Consider the following 20,576-nt stretch of genomic DNA (forward strand, 5'->3'; position numbering starts at 1 on the left):
TTATTTCAATGGTCCAATGGTGTAGTTTCATCCGATATTCCATTTGCTTTCACACAGATAATCCCAAGCATATTCTCCGTAACCACTTTTACAACTTCTTTTTGGTAGTTGCACACCTTCACCTAATCCACTATTTTTCATAGATGAAATAAATATATGAATATATTACATGTGTGGTTATATTATCTACAGATTCTTGGACACAAAAATTAAAGGAAAACATTAACTTTTGCTTTTGTGAGTATGATTCATTTTACTTAGTGTGAGCATCTGCAAGTGTGTCGGTTTTCCAGTAAATTATATAATTTAATTCTCTATGGTTGAATTTGAGTATAGTGCCATATTTTCATTATTCATTCACCTGTTGAAAGACAGTTGAAAGACTGTTATGAATTGTGCTATTATAAACAATTATTCAAAGATCTTTGCAGTATGTTTGCTTGAAGTCGTTACATGCCTGAACATGGAATAGTTGGGTGATATGAAACTTTGTTCTTCTGTGTTTCTGATAGACCGCTATACTTTACTTATTTTCATAGTAGGGAACTAATTTACATTCCCACTACCAATGTATGAGAGTTTCCTTTTCCCATACATTTGAAACCATTTGTCTTTGTTTGTGTAATTGCTGATAGGAATTCTGCTGGAGGTGAGAAGGAACTTTTTATGAACTTTCATTTTCATTCTTCTCTTGATGATTATGAAGTTTGGACAATTGTTCACATTTATTAATTCAGTTTTTCATGTAATGATAATGGAGAGCTGGTCACTTACTATTTCCTTTTTTCATTCACGTTATATGCTCATTTCTTTAAAAAAGGTGGAAATGAAGTGTTAGAAAGGCATGAACAATATTTAAGAGGTAAAATGCTCGATATATGAGCTGTAACATATTTTAACAGATGTGTTAAAATATGACTCAAACTTTTGGTTGTACTCTTGGAAGAAGCTCAGAGATTTAGTAGAAATTCTAATGTTGTTATTGGATATTTGGGGAACTTTTGAAGGCTTGAGATAACTCTGGAAAGTGTGAAAATTCAACTGCTGAGTAAGTCCAAAGTTTGGATGAGGTGTGTGAGTCACAGACATGGGGCATTGGGTGAATCAACTGTAAGCAGGGGGACTCAAAAGTGTAGATGTGTGGTCTTCAAAGAGTAGGAAGTTATGAGAGAAAAGAACATACTTCATACATAGGCTTGGGGGATCCTAGGGTTTAATCCACTTTTGAAGGGAATAAATTCTGAAGACAAACAGAAAATATAATGCTTAGAGTCATGTGAACTATCTGGCTTGAGTTTTAATGAACCAGTAGTCTAAAGTAGTCACAATACGGCAAATGAAAAGACCAGAACATGTTGTGAGTTGGTCTTGTGCTGCTACATATTCAAATGCTGAACTGTGTATCCCAAAAGTTGTTTGCTCTTTTTCATGTACACCAGACTTTGTTGCACAAAATTTGCCTCCCCAACTTAAAACTATTTGTTAAATAAAAATGGCTACAACCAATTACTGGGGAGAATAGAGGGAGGTGGGTTTGAGTGACCTGCGTTGGGGGAAGGGTCTTAGATCTGGACCAGGAAGGAGAAAGGAGAGAGGGAGGGAACATGTAGAAAAAGGAGAAAAGACGTGACGGAGTAAGAAAATGAAGGAAAAGGAAGGAACACGAGGTCTCCATTAAACAAGAGGTCTTCATCCAACAAGAGATGATGGATGAAGATCACATGGTCATTACTTCTAGAACAGCTCCAAAGAAGCAACCCACAGATGCTACAGCCTTATCTCGCAGACACAGGCACTTCTACTGGAACTGTTCCTTCTGACCAATCCTCAGATGGTTTGATGGATCCTTAACAACAAGAAAACAACCAACTTTAAGACTGGACAATCATCCCTACCGCCACTTTTCTAGGCTCTCTAGAAACATCACCCCCAAACAAGCATAAAGCAATTGGAGATCACAACAACCTTATTCCTGGTCCACCATCACCCCCTTTAATTAAACCAAAATGGGGGAATACTGGACTTCTGTAAACCCCACCCCTCAGTTACCTAGCAACAGCCAGGTATACCCCTTCCCTCAGTTACCTGGCAATAGCCAGGTATGCTCCACCCCAGTGACCTGACACTATAAAAGAAGCTGTTTGTCCCCTCCTCTCTCTCTTGCTCTTGCACTCTTGCTCTCTCTCTCTCTTGCTCTCCCCCCCCCCACACCTCCTCTTCCCCTCCTCTTCCCTTCCCTCTTCTGCTTCCACGTGCTCATGGCAGCCCTCTACTCCTCTACTTCTCTATTCCTCTCTTCTCTCTCTCTCTCTCTCTCTCTCTCTCTCTCTCTCTCTCTCTCTCTCTCTCTGCCTCTACTACCCTCTTAACTCCCCTATGACCTAAAAAAACTCTATTCTACACTATATCATCATGTGGCTGGTCCATCAATGGTAAGGGAATCCCAACATAAATCCCCAGAGGCATCCTCCTCACCTTCAGGTCTTGCTGCACCTACATGAGCCATCCTCTCCCTCCCCCACTCTCTTCATCCTTTTCGTAACACCCATAAAATATGAAAATTATAAGAAAACCTCTGTGGGGGAGAAAGGGTGGGAAGTGATCACAGTGTTTCTGAAGATAGCTCTGCTAGGCAGGCACACCTCCCCCACTGAGAACGGCAGGTCTGGTCATCAAGAATGGCAAGGTATTTTTCCACTGTCTGCTGCCCAGGCTAACACTAACTGTGTCTGTGCTATGCAGTCTGGGGCCCACCACGAGGCCCTGCAAAGGCTGGTGGATGTCTTGCTGGAAGACACAAGGACACACAGGTGTCCATGGAACCCTTTGACCCTTCTTGTCTGCTGCCTGCCTACCGGGATTATTGGACTACCCTGACTGTTTCACCATCGACCACTGACTGAGTCAGTCACCTGGATCATGAAGAAAATGTCCAATTAGATGTCCCCAAGCCAGCTGTCGACATTCTTGTTCTTGGTACACTCTTGTTCTCTGAGCTTGGTAAGGATGAGGAGGTGATGGTGTACAAATCCTGCCTGCTCCAATCCCTCAGGGACCACAACATTGGCTCTTCATTACAGGTCAATATAGTGGGAATGAGGTCTTAATCTAAGGATGAAGTCTGTAAGGGTAGGCAGAGCATACTGAAAATGGGGTGCACATTTCCAGGGTATCACATGGCATGACACCTGGATTATAAAAGAAAACGAGATCATTGCTCCAGTCAACCTGCTTTGGTGTTGTTGCAAATAAGAGATATACTTTAATGAAACCCAAGCAGAGTTGGAGAGACAGAATGGCCCACACAGTGCTTGTCTCATGCTGTAAGGACCTGAGTCCAGATCTCCAGTATCTGTACAAAAAGCCAACAGCAGTGGCATGAACATTTTAACTTCAGTGAGGACAGCATGAAAAGTGGAGATGGGTGGATTCCTTTCAGCCTGCAGGCCAGTTGGCTGGGTCTGTGTCATAAGTTTCCAGACCGGTGAGAAGTCCTGTCTCAGGCAAAATGAGGGAGGTGTCTGAGGACTGATATGTAACATTACCTTGTGACAACCAAATGCAAAGAATTTGCCTCTATACATACATGTGCAGCAAAATGCTCAAATCATAGACACACACACACACACAGAGAGAGAGAGAAAGGGAGAGAGAGAGAGAGAGGGAGAGAGAGAGAGAGAGAGAGAGAGAGAGAGAGAGAGTGAGAGAGAGAGAGAGGAACTTAAGTTTATAGAGTAAAAAAACTCTGGGCAGAAGACCAAGATAGGTACAATGTAGCCTTCAAGACATAGCAAAATGTGGAATGTGGTGATACATGCCTTTAATTGCAGTACTGGGAAGGCAGAATGGGTGAATCTCTGGGAGTTCAGTGCCAGCCTGGTTTACATAGTGAGTTCCAGGACAGCCAGGGCTATGTAGTGAGACTCTGTCTCAATAAAATAAAAACAAAAAAAGAAAGTTAGACTAGGTGTAATTGCCCCAGTAATTAAGTTAGAGTTAACTTTAAAAAAAATCATAGGAATCTGACTTGATTATTGAGGAGGTCAAATTAATGTCAAATAGAGTTGATTAAACTCCATTTACAACTGATATCCAATGTGATATGTCAAAGACTCCGGAGCCTTTGTATCCCGGAGTCCCCTCCCAAAGAGACACTGAGGCAGCAATCAATGCAAAATCAAGAGGTGTATTTTTCCAGAGCACTGGGGTAGCCTACATCTAGAGGAGAGGCAACCCTGAAAGGCTGTTACAACAGCAGTTTTATACTTTTATAGGTGTGCAGGTTATATCAGCCAGGTTATCATTTAAATGCACTGGCTAAGCATATTGACATTTAAAACTGTTGGTTAGTGAGCATGTGTCAGGACCCTAACTGGGACTTTCCAGAGGGGTCAGGTGGCTATCAGTCAGCACATTTTACCATGCTCCTGAGAACTATTTACTCAAGGAAGTCCCTTAGGCCAAGGTAGGGTGGGACTCTGGGCCATTGTTTTCAAATGAGCAGGGAGAAAAAGGAGAACTTAAGGAATTGTAGAGCGGGGAAGCCAAGGGTAGAGAATTTCATTCTGAGACTTCTTGAATATGGGGTTCAGAATTGAAATCAGTGACTATTTGGGGTAGAAGATCATATCTGTAAGTATAAGGGAAGGGCTGGGAGTGAAAGAGAGAAGCGAGAGCAAGGCACTTCTGGGGATTTCTGACTATAATGTAAGGCACAGAAAGCTGGATAATGTGTGAGAAAATAAAGCTTACCCTAAACTTAGTGTCCTCCTCCTCAGGGGAGAGCCTTTTGGGACCACCTGCTTCTATTACTTGGTTGGAATTTGGCAGGCTAGGACAAAGAAGTAAACTCAAGGTGGGAATTTGATTTTGGGCCAGGATTAAGAAAATAGGCACAGACAAAGAACATTTACATTTGAGTTAATGCAAAACTCAGAGCAAGCTCAGCAGAGGCACTTGTGGCAGTCCTTTTGTCTTGGTCATCCTGACAAAGAAATGTGTTTACAGGATTTTGTTTACTACCTTCTTTGTTCCTTGACCCAGAACTGATCTTATTATTCTGCATGTTCTTAAAGTGGTAAAAAGGAAGATTGGAAAATAATAAAGCAGCTTCAGCCTCAGAACTGACTGGGGTCATGCTACAGTGCTGGCTAATTGTCTTTTTACTTTTTAATCCTCACTGCTGCCCTGGTGGACCTGATGATTGACTGAGCTGGCTTGGTCACTCCTCCCTTATACCCTTACTCCTCTGTTCATACCCCAAGTTTCTGGTGTGGTAAGTACTTCAGCTGTCACAGCAGCAAATGAGGTTAATCCATCCTGGTTCTGGGAGATTATTCAAGAAGCAAGTCAACTCAGTGTGCCTAGTTTGCTATTGGGCAGGTTCCAAGGAAAGAAGAGACCATCTGAGAGCCATAATAATAGTTTTCTATTTATTAAACAAAGTGCAGCTCTGGGAAACTATCAATATGAACAAATGATGTACTGTTTAATGGAACTGCCTTTAGAAGTAACACTTATCCCAAGATGCATCAGTCAGGAGTGCCAATTATATTTTTTCAATAATATATCCCTTTTAATAAAGGCAATCTCCATCTGAATATTAAAGCTACCACTCAAATAAACACACACTGGTTGAAACATTCTCCCCCTTTCCCCCATATTGACCCGTCCAGCAGGTCCGGTTATTCAGGGTCCCGAAAAGGCCTTTGTCCTGAAAGTCATGGGGGTGAGAGACAAAGGAAGACAAGCGCATAAAGAACGACAAGAGTCAGTCTAGATGGTGTCAAGGCTTCATTGAGGGTTTGGTGCTTACAGCTTATATGGGCTGGGCAAAAGGGGGAAGCAGGGTGCAGCAGAATTTTTACAGCATCTTAGTGATAAGGAAAAGGGTGGTGCTGCAGTTACAGATTAACAGTCAGGTATGTGTTTCAGGATATCTTATCTTGCCACCTGGCAGCTAATCTCGGCAAAACTTCATTGTGGTGTTTTTTTTGGAAAGTTCAGGCTCTCACGGGTGGGGGTGTAGGTACAACTTGTACAGCATTGACCAGTTCTAAGGTGGCTGCTGTGCAGCCATTTTCTTAAGCATGGTTCTCAGGCATAGCTCCGTAAATCTTCCCTTTCCTTTTATTTTAGTGAACGAACGCTCTCAGCGGGGGGACGGGGGAGACCAATGGCCATCCTGACTTGGGGGGCCGTCACCCCTGGCTTGGGGTCATCTCATGTTCAGAGCTCTTACCTGTCCTCGACTAGTCTGGCCCCCCTCGGAACCCCATGGCTTGGGTTGGCTGGAGCAGCAGGGAAGGTGCTCGTCATAGGGGACGACGGCAGCTAGGGCCAAAGGGTGGCTTGGGGGTGAGCAGGGGCTCATCCCGGCCGAGGGACTAGGTCAAGCCAGTATAGAGCTACCTTTATGTCTATAAGGATCTGCCGAGATATAGCCTGCAGAACCACGGTAATCTGGTCTCAGCAGCCAAGGTGGAGAAATTAAGACCAGCGGGTCTTGTGCCTTGTCTAGCAGAAGTGGTGTCTTCTTCTGTAGTAAGTTGATGGTAGTAGACTGAGATAGGTCTACTCACGGCAGAATCTACTTGTGATTTAACAAAGTTGGTTAGTTTATTAAAAGCCCAAGGCCCAAATGATAAAAGCAGCAACATGCCCACCAAAGGGCCCAGCAGGCTAGGGAGCAGTGTGGAAAGCCAGGGGGAGGTAGAAAACCAATTTTGATACCAGGATTCTTGTTTTTCTCTGTTGTGCTTTCTTTCTTCTAGGCTGTTTTTTATCTTTTCTATGCTATCTAGAACAACTCCTGTCTTATCCAAGTAAAAACAGCATTCCTCCTTGAGGGCAGTGCATAGCCCTCCTTCTTGTAAAAATATCAAATCAAGGCCCCTTCTATTTTGTAACAGAACTTCAGATAGGGACACTAGAGAATTTTTTAAATTCTCTATACCTCTCTGTAGCTCTTGGAGGTCTCTATCTACTGCAATGATGAGCTGGGTATATTGTTGTTGGGAGGTGACCAGGGAGGCAATGCCTGTCCTTGCACCAGCGGCTATGAGGCTGAGGACCAATGCTAGAGAAATTTCAGAAATGGGCTCTCTCTTTTCTCTGGGTATGTTGACCCCTTTTTCCTAAAACCTGAGGAAGTTATCAGCAGGATGCACCGTCAGCCTGGGTAGGAGTCGCAAGGACATAGTAATCCTTATGCCCGAGGAACACTTGGGAGCTAATATAGGTGGTAAGTCTGGTGGAGCAAGCCAAATGGAACCCTGGGGGGACAGCAATATATTGTGAGGTATTATTAACAATGAGGGATTGGTTGCATATTTCTATCAGGGTTAAAGGGGGAAGCATAGATGGCCCCAGGTGACACATACCTATACCAGATACCTGGCTCAGGGTCAACCCTTGGTTTTCAGGGGGACTCCAGCAAAGGTGACTGGAGTCATTGGTCACAGACAGTGACCCAAACACTAATATACCTTCATAAAATTGTGGCCGTGGTGAAAAACATACCCAGCATTTCTCATAAAGGGAAATATTGGCCTCATGTATACCAGCAACAGAAGCATTTACCATGGCTAAAATCAATTCAGCAGATGTGGGTGCCCCAACAGGCACAGTGGGTTGGAAAAGGGTAGTTCTAGTGGGGGAGAGCTCTGGGGTTACTGTTGGGCATGGGGTAGTCTTACTCTTAGGGGCAGGTTCTGGGCGCAACATGGGGTTGGGCTCTAAAGAAGCCTTACGGGCATTAGGAACCTCTTTAAGTAGCTTTATCTGGAAGGAGAGGCCAGGATCGTTGCAGCCCAGCGTCCAACCATCAGAATATCTCTCTCTTATGCCCCATTCGGCCCCCGTATTCCACTGGGTATATTTCTTTCCCGAGGCTGTGAACTGGATGAGGAGCGGAGCACACCAGTCATTTTTACATTTTTGTTTAAGGGGTTGTTCTGTCTTTATTCCCAATTTATTTTGTAAATATGTGGGAAGGTTCTTGCGCCTAACTGTAATGAGGTCCCAAGAGGAGGTGGGCATCCAGTATGCATCGCCAGTAGTTTCACACCCCCATGATGCGCAATAATACACATTGCAGTGCCCACATTTATGATTTAGGGCCTTGTCACGATGTTTTCCAGGGCATACATAAAAGCCAGATTGGTGCTTTGCTAAGGATACCAGATTTATCTCTGAATTACATCTTGGTAAGTATCCTTCATAATCAGGATTGGGGGCATCAATGGGCTTAGATTGGGGAAAGTAATGTGAGGGTATGCCCCAGATTGGGTCTGCACCCAGTGCTAAAATACAGAAGTCCACTGCTAAATCTGGCTAGTGGGGTGTTATGCCCAGGTGTGAGCTGGAATTAACTATATCTCCTGCCTGATTTACAATAACCCAGGTAAAATTAAATATCTGATATGGGGTATTTCCTTGTAAGTTCCCTGTTCTTGTTTCTATCCCTAACATGAGTATACTTATCCAGATCCAGAGGGCTGGAAGGTTCTGGGAGGATTTTTTCGGTGATATCATCTAATTCCCTGTAAAAAAGCACATATAGGGCTATTCTCAGGGGCTTTCTTCCTGGTGGGGTTAAATGGTTTTATCAGCCTTTCTGGGACCATCTAGCTCCTCCCTCTTTAGTATTGTAAATGCAGGCAGACCCTCTGCCCCAAATAATAATAGGATCTGGGCCATTCCAGTGCCCCGTTAAGGGGTCTTTCCAGAGGGCAGTGGCGTAGTTATGAGTCTGAAGATGCCAGAGGTGGTCCACCGCTGACTTGCCATTAGCATCAAGAGTCGAGAAGTTAATAATAAAGAGAGCGTGGGAGAGCAAAACCTTAGAATTGCCCTTAAATGAATAGAGTGTTTCTTGAGTATTAAGCTTAAGGAGTGTATTCTTTAGGGTATGATGAGCCCTTTCAACAATTCCCTGTCCCTGGGGATTAGAGGGGATACCAGTGTTGTGTCTAATATTGAGCTGATTGCAAAAGGTTTTAAATTTTTAACTAACATATGCAGGATCATTATCTGTCTTAATAACCTTTGGGGATCCCATAACAGAAAAAGCTTGATATAAATGAGCAATGACATCTTTAGTGGCTTCTCCAGTGTGTGCGGAGGCAAAAATAAATCCACTGAAGGTATCTATAGACACATGGACAAACTTCAAAAGCTCGAAAGAGGGGATGTGTGTGACATCCATCTGCCAAAGTTCTAGTGGAATAAGACCCCTAGGGTTAACTCCAAAATGGGGCTCGGGAAGTAGGGTCACACAATTTTTGCAAGCCTTGACAATCTGTCTCGCCTGTTCTCTGGTAATTTTGTACCTTAGGCGGAGTGATTGTGCATTAAGATGGTGGAGGGCGTGAGCTGCCTGGGCTTCTTGGATGGGATCTTTGAGGGCCATGGCTGTTAATTTAGTGGCCTCATCAGCCAACTGATTTCCCAGCCTTAAGGGGCCAGGCAAATCAGTATGTGCTCGAATATGTCCAATGAAAAAGGGGGAAGAGTGTTTTTTGATAAGTAATTGAAGCTGGGACAAAAGATAAAAGGTCGGTGTCCAGGCTGGATGGCCGGTACCTTCTCCAGCATCTGTAATGAGCGGACTACATAGTGGCTATCAGAGTAAAGATTGAAGGGCTGGGGAAAATTTGAAAAAACTGTAGCTACTGCTTGCAACTCTACCAGCTGAGTGGAGGTGAACTTTGTTTTTCAGCAGAAGGTCTGACCATCAACTACATAAGCAGCCAGGCCATTTTTAAAGCCATCTGCGAAAATGGTAATAGCCCCAATCATTTTGGTAATTTTATGGTCTATGGGGTCAACATCATTACATAGCCGGATCATGCCTGATATATCTAAATCTCTGGTCTTTCCTCTGAGGGCTGCTTTACATGCCGAGTTGGCGTTTTCTATGGCCAATTGTCTTAGAATTGGGCTGTCAGTTTTTTCCGACCCCATAATTTTTTTCGGCTCCGTCTAGCAGATGGCCTATGAACTGAGAGTGTGGTTCTTGGAGTCCTTGGAGAATTTTAGTTGAGGGTGTTGTTAGGGCCCTAGCAGCAGGAACTGCCCGCCAAGCAGCTAGGGCAGCCTGTTCTGTCTGAGACAGCAAGCCTGGGGGTAATTTTAATTGTTTGTTTTCAGGCTCATAAGCTCCTCGGCCACAGATTTTATCTGATGTCCACGAGGCCGTTTCACCCCGTGGGTCTTTTCGATTTTGGGCAGCTGCTCGTTCTGCCCTGTCAAAAAACTCAGCCTTCCAGGTAAGGAACTATCCTTTGGAGAGGACTGACTGATTGTACCACTTTTTTCCATTCTCCTGGAATTAGATACCCTGATCCGGCCAACCCTTCTAATACTGTTAACGTGAAGGATGCATTAATGCCCATAATTTTTAACAGCTGACTGAAGTTCTTTTATTTGTTTAATTTTAAGTCTCTTAAAGCGAGGATTAAGGGCCTCAGCATCGCCATCTGCTCCTTCTCCCGATCCACTAGCTGCCTCATCATAATTTTGGTCTCCCTCTTCTCCTCCGTCCTCAGTGCTGTGGCCGGGATTGTCTGTCCCTGTGGTATCAGGTCTTGTGGCTATTTCTTCTCTTTCTCCCTCTGTCTGTTCATCTGTCACCCGTCTAGTTTTTAGTTGGGTCATGATGGGGAAGGTGAATTTCTGTGGGACAGACCTAATAGCTTTATTTCTGGGGGTTTTATCTCTAGGAGCCAAGCCAATGGCCATCAAAATCAAGGGCCTGGATCTCATGAGTTAGTTGATGAAGCTCTTGGTTCATTTGTCTGACTCCTTTTAAGCCCTCTAGATGGGTCTTAAGTGCGGCCCTGATTAGTTGAAAGTTTTGGGACATTTCAGCGGCTAAGGATGGGTAGAAGCCAGTGGCCGACACAAGACGGCCGACGGGCGCCAGAGGTGGGACCTGCCAATGGGGGGGGGGGGTGCTAGGTTCCGGCATCCTTCTTTGTTAAGACAGGAAAACTTGTCTCCCAGGTCTTGGCCCGTACCTCTCTGATTCCTAATGAGCTACTTCCTCCTCTAACTCAGCCTCGGAGGAAGGGTCAAGAGATGTGGCTCTGGATCACAATAATGGTGTCTCTATTTAGCTTCTACAAGAGAGGGGTAAATCTTGGGGTGGTCTTTTAACTGGTCTTTGGGCAGCAAAAGGACGACTTGACAGGGCTGAGGAATTACGGGCTCATTGATTAGTGAGGCCGCTCTACTTTCAGTTTGGGCTGCTTCACTTTCATTTTGGACCGGTCACTGCGCCACAATCGCGGCGGCTGCCTGACCCATTTTGGAACCCGGCGAGAGAGTGGATAAATCGTGAGGATCCTTGGGAGGGTCTAATTTATGGCTCCTTTCAAAATAGTCCTCGGCAATAATCACTAATTTAGAATTTGTTCCTCCCTCATCTGCTTCTTTTAAAATGTCTCTAATAAGTCCCCAATACGTATGAAAAATTTGGGGGATAATTTTACCAACTCCTATCAACTCATTAATTGATCGGCCGACCTTATCCCAACTTCGGGAGTGAATATCAGGTCCAGTCAAAACTAGCCACGGACAAGCATCATCTAAAAAAGAAAAAAAATTTTCAAGTTCTTTTTTCTTAACTCCAATTCCTCTCTCCCTGAGTGTCTGCTTTATTTCCTTAATAAAAGCGGCCTCTTTAGACAGACTTTTGCCCATGACTGATGGGACTGAAAAAACAGAGTGCTCAATCTTACTTTCCTTCGCCCACGGGGCACAAGCTATGCGACCAGGAGCGGATCTTTTCTTTCCTCTGGGTCCGGACTCCAACTGTTCTTTGGGTCCCTGTTCGGGCGCCACTTGACCTGTCCAGCAGGTCAGGTTATTCAGGGTCCCGAAGAGGCCTTCGTCCTGAAAATCATGGGGGTGAGAGAGAAAGGAAGCCAAGCACGCAAAGAACGACAAGAGTCAGTCTAGATGGTGTCAAAGCTTCATTGAGGGTTTGGTGCTTACAGCTTATATGGGCTGGGCACCATACCTTCAAAACTAATAGTTATTTCTTTAGTTTTTACTGAGTGGGTTTATGTTAGTCAAAATATGGAGGATGCATACTGTAACTTGTCAACTTCTAGTATCAGCAAATTAACACTAAATAAGCAAAACCTTAAAGGTAGAAAGTGCAAATGGCCCAGGGCTGAAGCCTGGGGCACATCTGGGTTTGGATGTAAAAGGAGCTGAATATGACTGAGTCGTGGAAATTGGGCTTAGAAAGCCTCATCCAGTGCTTGTGGCAGGAATGAATGAGAACATTGGTGTCATATTCCTGACAAATGCTAAGTCAGCTGAAGAAGCCTGTGACCTGTTGGTTTGTCATGTCTTAGAACACCCTTACTCTAACACACTGTACTAAGGGCTTTGTAACCCAGGCACATTGCGTCATTATGTGACTTGTACTAATATGTTTTCCAAACTTCAGTTAATAAATCAGAAAAGTCAAAGTAAGAACCATGGCTAAAGCTTCAGTTCAAGTACCCATCATGGGGATTAGTCTTAAGGGAAGGGCGATTTTCTGACCTCTTTACTGGGTGTTTGCCCATCATTCCACTAGTAATGAGGATGCTTCAACTGTGGCTCCAAGACAAACTTGTGACTGTGCAAGGAGTTTGTAGTTCCCCTCTGAGTTTTCACATTTGCAAAGTATGAAAATTGCTCAACTGAGTCTACACTGTATGCCATTAACATACATCATTTATTGCTCAAGACCCCTTCAGAGAGGATCTTTCTTAGATCTTGCTCTTACCACTCTGGAAAACAAATTTGAGTGACCTTCATAGTAAACTTCGCAATGTAAAGACCACAGACCAAGAATCAAATAAATGAGTTTTGGAAGTATATTTATCACATCGTGCACCATTTATATAATGATTTATGAAATTAACAATACTACTTACCAGTCAAGTCCTTAGTCTGCCTGGACATTCTCAATGTAGACATGTTCAGATGTCATCTAAATCTATCTCTGACATTCTTGAGCCAATAATGTTTTATTTTCCCTTCTTAATTTCCAATATGTATATACTCTAAAAGGCACAGAGTATTTTCTCATGAAAGGAAGCAATGAGTTAGTGGTAGATTGTTGTTATATGACTATTAATGAGCATGAGTTGGTTGATATATTTAGTCTAATCTTACTTTGTGCCTAAAGTTTCATTTGAAAATTGAAAACACAAAATGATAAAACCATACTCTTATTTAAAAATAGAAATGTCCATAGTCAGTTGGTTTGTTCTGATACTCATTTTGCAGAATTGTTATCTAATTCATTTAATAATCTTCTTTTATTAGATTTTTCATTTTATCAGTACATAAGAATGTTTCCTAAACTTTCATCTTGCTTGTCTGTACACATATATAATCAATTTACTACATTATTAAAAGAGTTAAACTTTAATATATTGGGTCACTTTTCAGTTTTGCCCCTGCATATATTCTGTAATAATTATATTATTATCTTACTATAGCAGATGAATTAGTTTTTTTCCAATTTATTTAAAATATTATCCTATTAATTACTGGCCAGTTTACTTCTCTTAAGCTTTCAATGAGCTTTCTAACTGGTTATTTTGTTGCAGTAAATATTAAAGGAATGGGTTATCCCTTTTATCGGCCCCCATGTTCTCACTGACACTTCTTTAGTTTAGAACCAAGCACAGGGACTCTGTCACATGGTCCACAAGCTGCCCTCTCCTGGGGATTCCTTTCCCAGGCAAATCATTCTGCTTCCTTGCTGTTTCTGTCCCAGGTGGATACGACCGCCCCTGCATGTTCCTTTCCACTACCGCCCAGCACAAACATTACTCCAAAACCCAATTGCTTTTTATGGTAGGTTTATATATTAAATTCTCAATCCATAAACCCTATACACAATACTATTATATCCAATGGACAAAGATACAAACTGCCCTTATATGTGAGATAAAAGACCTATAGACTCCCTTAAAATATTTATATCTACCTAGATCCCATTAAGTTTACCTGGGTTCAGATCACCCTTCTGGAGCTCCACCTTCGTTTTCTCCCCCAATCTCTGTTTCTCTTCCATTTTCCTGCCTATCTCTCCACTGTCCAATCATGTATCACCTTAACATCAACCAACATTATTCAAACAACCTGCAAACAATAGACATAGATTCGTGTGTATGTGTGTGTGTGTGTGTGTGTGTGTGTGTGTGAAAGTGAAAATCAATCACAATTAGAGAAATGGGCTATATATTTGAAGGGGAGTCAGATCCTTGAAAGGAGATGAAGAAAGAAAATGAAAGGGGGAAATATGTGATTATATTTTAACTAAACCTTAAATATTTAAAAAATAAGCATTTAAATAGTAATCATTTTTTATATTTTGTTTTCTTTTCATTTTGATTACCAAATAATTGATCATAGTCCATAAATTTTGTCTTAACTTTTTAAATTTTAATGGGTTTGTTTCTTCTTAGGTAATTTAATATTCTATGTTTTTCTATTGATAAATGTTACCATTTCTTTTATTAGAGATTTAGGGTTATCTGTGTTTTGTGTTTGTGTTTGTATGGGATTTTAAGCCAGATCATTCACCAGAAGATATATGTCAGATGTAAAACAATTAGAGCTATTTGCAATTTGATTTAAATTACTTATGACAGATATTCCATGTTTTTAACTATTTATATTTAAATTCATGTCATCAGTTGTCTTAGAAGTTGATAAAGAATAAAAATTAAAATAGTCCAGTTTATATATGTTGTATATGTTTTATGAAATAAGTATACCTTATGCAATTTAACACTATTATTAGAGATTATAGAAAGATACAAAGGTAAAAATATAATTGTGTTTACCCAGAATTACTTATAAATTTGAAAATATGTCAACTATTATAAGTATATATTAATAATTGTTTAAAAATATGGCAAACCAGAAGAATATGATAAAATATAAATGATGTAAAATAAATATATTTAATAAAGTTTATGAATGCTTATATTTAATTTTTCTAAAAATTTTTAGATATTATGTTATTCTACTGCAAAAGAAGAAAACTCTCAGTTGAGAAAAATGATTACTTGTATATAAAGCAACATAAAACTTATTTTCTAAAAGATTTATAAAAAAATGTTTTCTTCTATGTTGTTACTTTTTCTCAGTGTACCTGATAATGTTGATACATAAGAATCAAGCATATACAATGCCTTAACAATCAAAATATGTTTCTGAGTCCAATATTACTTGCATTGTTGCTTATAGCTTGCTAGAAAACATAAAACCTACCCCATCATAATTTCTTTATGTGCCACTGTGAGCCAGTTAAGTAGAATTAGTATTTGTCTTTTAGAATTAAGCTATGATCATCTGAATAATTTATATTTTTTATATGTATTTTCTTGATAAAACCCTGGCTGCATTCCTGGAAAAGTCAAATTCTGAAGAAACAATGCTTTCTTTTGAATGGGCTTCCATTATACTTATGATCATGTCTCATCCAGTGCCCAGTCAACTCCCTTTCTTGATACATTAGAGGTCCTTTAATGGGGCTCTTTTTTTTGTTTTTTTTTTTTGATTTTTAACATTTTCATGTGTGAAATGTTTCAAACATGCATCAGGAATAACACAACAGACATCCAGGCCCTGACCACCCACACTTAACAGATGTTAACTTGTTTTTTTTTTTTTTTTTTTTTTTTGCATAAAAGTATACAAATACATTTTTGTCAGTGCTTGGCTTTTTTTTTTCAAAGGTTTGATAATGTGCATTAAGGTCTTACTAGTTACAATGAGCATAAAGTACATGTAAAAGAGGATGTAACCCAGAATTAGTCAAAGTTTTCTTGGTGTATTAGGATTGAGCATAATGTTTTTTTCTTTTCTTTTTCGTCTTGAACCTCACACAGTCTGTGACTTGATTCTGGGGTGTTCAGAGCTTTCTGGGGTTAGTATCCCATTATCAGTGACTGCATATTATGTCTGTTCTTTTGTTCCTGGGTTATCTCACTCAGGATGATATTCTTTAGATGCATCCATTTTCTTTAGATTTTCATAAGGTCATTTTTTCTGATACCTGAGTAGTACTCCATTGTGTAAATATACCCCAATTTTTGTATCCATTCATCTACTAAAGGACATCTGGGTTCTTTCCAGCTTCTGGCTACTATACATAGAACTGCTATGAACATTATAGTGCATGCATCTTTGTTGTATATTGGAGTGTCTCTGGGATATATGCCCAGAAGTGGAATAGCTGGATCTTCAGGTATTACTATGTCCGATTTTCTGAGGAACCACCAGACTGATTTCCAGAGTGGTTGTATTAGGGTTGTTTTGATTTGCATTTCCCTGATGGCTAAGGATGTCGGAAACTTGCTTAGATTTTTCTAAGCCATTTGATATTCCTCAATTGGAACTTTTTGCTTAGCTCTGTACTCCATTTTTAATAGGGTAGTTTGATTCTCTGGTGTCTAGATTCTTGAGTTCTTGTGTCTATCTGATCTGGGGTTGGTAAAGAACTTTTTCCACTATGTTGTCTGCCGTTTTATTTTCCTGACAATGTCCTTGGCCTTACAGAAACTTTGCAATCTTATTAAGTCCCATGTGTCAATATTTTACCTTAGAGTACAAGCCATTGCTGTTTTGTTCAGGAAATTTTTTTTCTGTGCCTATGTGTTCTGAGGTTTTCCCTAATTACTCATCTAATAGTTTCAGTGAACCTGGTTGAATGTGGAGATCTTTGATACACTTACACTTGAGCTGTGTACAAGGAGATAAGAAAGGCTCTATTTTCTTTCTTCTGCATGCTGAGTGCCAGTTGGACCAGCACCATTTGTTGAATAGGCATTCCTTTTTCCATCTAATATTTACAGCTCCTTTGTCAAAAATCAGGAGACCATATATGTGAGGGCTCATTTCTGGATCTTCTATTCCATTGATCCACATGCCTATTTCTGTACCAGTACCATGCAGTTTTCAGCACAATTGCCTTGTAATATAGCTTGAGGTCAGGGATAGTGATTTCCACAGATGTTTTCTTGTTGTTGAGGATGGATTTCGCTATTCTAGGTATTTTGTTATTCTAGATGAAATTGCACATTGCTCTTTCCAACTCAATGAAGAATTGGGTTGGAATTTTGATGGAGATTGCAGTGAATCTGTAGATTGCTTTTTGTAAGTTGGTGATTTTTAAAATGTTGATCCTTACAATCCATGAGCATTGGAGATCTTTCCATTTTCTGAGATCTTCCTCGATTTCCTTCTTTAGAGGATTGAAGTACTTGTCATACATGTCCTTCACTTGCAAATTTAGAGTCACATCAAGATATTTCATAGTTTTTGTGACTATTGTGAAGGTATATTTTCCCTAATTTCTTTCTCCACCTGTTTGTCCTTTGAATATAGGAAGGCTACTGATTTTTTTTGAGTTAATTTTAGATCCAGCCCCATGGCTGAACTTGTTTATCAGCTGTAGTAGTTTTCTGGTGGAATTTGTGTGGTCACTTAAGTATACTCCCATGTCATCTGCAAATAGTGATGCTTTTACTTCTTCCTTTCCAATTTATATCCCTTTGCTTTCCTTTTGCTGTCTAATTGTTCCAGCCAGGACTTCCAGTACTATGTTGAATAGGTAGGGGGAGAGTGGGCAGCCATGTCGAGTCCCTGATTTTAATGGGATTGCTTCAAGTTTCCCACCATTGAGTTTGATGTTGGCTATTGGTTTGCTGTATATTGCTTTTAATATGTTTAGGTATGGGCCTTGGATTTTTGTTCTTTCCAAGACTTTTAACATAAAAGGGTGTTGAATTTTGTCAAATGTTTTCTCAGCTTCTAGTGAGATTACCATGTGATTTTGTTCTTTGAGTTTGTTTATATTATGGATTACATTGATAAATTTCCTTATATTGAACAATCCCTGCATCCTAGGGATGAAGCCTACTTGATCATGGTGAATGATCATTTTGATGTGTTCTTCGATTTGGTTTGCAAGGATTCTATTGAGTATTTTTGCATCATTGTTCATAAGTGAGATTGGTCTGAAGTTTTCTTTCCTTGTAGGGTCTTGGTGTGGTTTAGGAATGAGGGTTTTAGTAGCGTTGAAAAATGAGTTAGGTAGTATTCGATCTTACTCAATTTTGTGGAAGAGTTTGGAAAGTATTGGTATAAGGTGTTCAATAAATGTCTGATAAAATTCAGCACTGAACCCATTTAGACCTGGGATTTTTTTTTTTTTTTTTTTTTTTTTTTTTTTGGTTGGGAGGCTTTTGATGACTGCCTCTATTTCTTTAGGTGTTATGGGATTATTTAGATGGTTTACCTAGTACTGGTTTAACTTTAGTATCTTTCATATGACTAGGAATTCATCCATTTCCTCCAGATTTTCCAGCTTTGTTAAGTATAGGCTTTTGTAGTAGGATTTGATGATTTCTTGAATTTCCTCAGTTTCAGTTGTTATTTCTCCACTTTCCTTTCTGATTTTTTTAATTTGGATACTCTCTCTTTGCCCTCTAGTTAGTCTGGCTAAGGGTTTATCAATCTTGTTAATTTTCTCAAAGAACCAGCTCTTGGTTTTGTTGATTCTTTGAATGATTCTTTTTGTTTCTATTTTGTCTATTTCAGCTCTAAGTTTGATTATTTCTTGCCGTCTACTCCTTTTTGGTGTATCTGCTTCCTTTTGTTCTAGGACTTTCACCTGTGCTGTCAGGTTTCTAGTGTATTCTCTCTCCAGTATCTTTTTGGAAGCACTCAGAGCTATGAGATAGATTCCCTCAGTACTGCTTTCATTGCATTCCATATGTTTGGGTATTTTGTGTTTTTATTTTCATTGAATTCTATGAAATCCTTAATTTCTTTCATTATTTCTTCTTTGACCCTGCTATTGTTTAATAAAGCATTGTTTAGTTTTCATGTGTATATGGGATTTTGTTGTCTTTTTTGTTATTAAAGACCAGCCTTTCACCATGGTGATCTGAAAGGATGCATGGGAGTATTTCAATCTTCTTATATCGACTGAGGCTTGTTCTGTGTCCAATTATGTGGTCAATTTTCGAGAAGGTACTGTGAGGTACTGAAAAGATGATGTATTCTTTTGTTTTAGGATGATATGTTGTGTAGATATCTATTGATTCCAGTTGGTTCATAGTCTCTGCAAGTTTTACCTTGTTCATTTTCTGTTTCCATAATCTGTCCATTGGTGAGAGTAGAGTATTAAAGACTCCCACTATTATTGTGTGGGGTGAAATGTAATTTCTGAACTTTAGTAGGGTTTCTTTTATGAATATGTGTGCTTTTGTATTTGGAGCATATATGTTAAGGATTGAGAGTTCCTCATGACAGATTTTCCTTGTGATGTGTAAAAAGTGTCCTTCCTTATCTTTTTTGATAACTTTTGGTTGGAAATCTACTTTATTCGATATTAGAATAGCCACTCCAGCCTGCTTCTTGGGGCCATTTGCTTGGAATTTTTTACCCCAAACTTTTACTCTGAGATAGTGTCTGTCTTTGTCTCTGAGATGAGTTTCCTCTATGCAGCAAAATGCTGGGTTTTGTTCATGTATCCAGTCTGATAGCCTATATTTTTTTTATTGGGGAGTTGAGTCCATTTATGTTAATAGCTCTCAAGGAATAGTGGTTGCTGTTTCCTGCTCTTATTGCTTTTGTAGGTTGAATTGTGCCTGTGTGTCTTTCTCCTTTCAGTTTTATTGCTTAGGAATTATCTTGTTTTTACTAGTATGTAGTTTGCCTCATTGTATTGGGTTTTTGACCTATAATTCGTTGTAGTGCTGGGTTTGTGGTCAGATATTGTGTAAATATAGTTTTGTTTTGGAATATCTTTGTCTCTTCATCTATGGTGATTGATAGTTTTGCTGGGTATAGCAGCTTGTGCTGGCACCCATGCTCTCTTAGGGTCTGCATGATGTCTGTCCAGGCTCTTCTGGCTTTCATAGTCTCTGTTGAGAAATCGGGTGTATTTCTGATTGGTCTCCCTTTATATGTTACCTGACCTTTCCCCCTTACTGCTTTTAGTATTCTTTGTTTGCTTTAGGCACTTGGTGTTTTGACTATTATGTGTCAGGAAGAATTTTTTCTCGTCCAACCTATTTGGAGTTCTGTAGGCTTCTTTTATGCTTGTGGTCATCTCATTCTTAAGGTTAGGGAAATTTTCTTCTACAATTTAGTTGAAGATATTTACTGTGCCTCTTAGTTGATATTCTTTGCCTTCTTCTATTCCTATTAACTTTAGTTTTGGTCTTCTAATTGTGTCCTAAATCTCCTGAACATTTTGGGTTAGGAGCTTTTTGTTTTTTGCATCTTCTCTGACTGTTTTGTCTCTGTTTTCAATGTTGGCTTTGGCCCCGAGTTTCTCTCTTCCATCTCTTGTAGTCTGTTGGAAGTGCTTGCATCTGTGACTCCTGATTTATTTTTTAGGTTTTCTACCTCAACGGTTGTCTTTTTTAGTGTTTTTTTTTTTTTTTTTATTGTGTCTATTTACATTTTAAATTCCTTCTTTCATTCCTTTATCTCTTTGGTTCTGTTTTCTTCTAGTTCTTTGAGTTCTTTGAGTATTT

This window comes from Micromys minutus (assembly GCF_963924665.1).
Source record: "Micromys minutus genome assembly, chromosome: 2".
Lineage (NCBI taxonomy): Eukaryota > Metazoa > Chordata > Mammalia > Rodentia > Muridae > Micromys > Micromys minutus.